Source organism: Echinops telfairi, unplaced genomic scaffold (genome assembly GCF_000313985.2).
Source record: "Echinops telfairi isolate 266 unplaced genomic scaffold, ASM31398v2 ScPeMD7_6;HRSCAF=24_0, whole genome shotgun sequence".
Taxonomy (NCBI): domain Eukaryota; kingdom Metazoa; phylum Chordata; class Mammalia; order Afrosoricida; family Tenrecidae; genus Echinops; species Echinops telfairi.
The window spans coordinates 12,682,224-12,682,444 of NW_022103902.1; positions in this window are offsets into that span (position 1 = coordinate 12,682,224).

Below are 221 nucleotides of genomic sequence, written 5' to 3' on the forward strand. Positions count from 1 at the left end.
CCCCCCCCCCGTGTAGATTGCATACATGTTGCCAATAAGATTATGCAACTGGATGACCAGTGTTTTACTTGAAAGTGAAGGGCGAAAATCACAATTCAAGAAGATATTTCATAATCTGTTTTGTTCTGTTTTCACATATCAGCTCTCTGCCCTGTAATAACCTGAAAGCATAAAATGTAATTACAAAATTTTAGCAAAGATGTAACTTTTCTATACTGTGC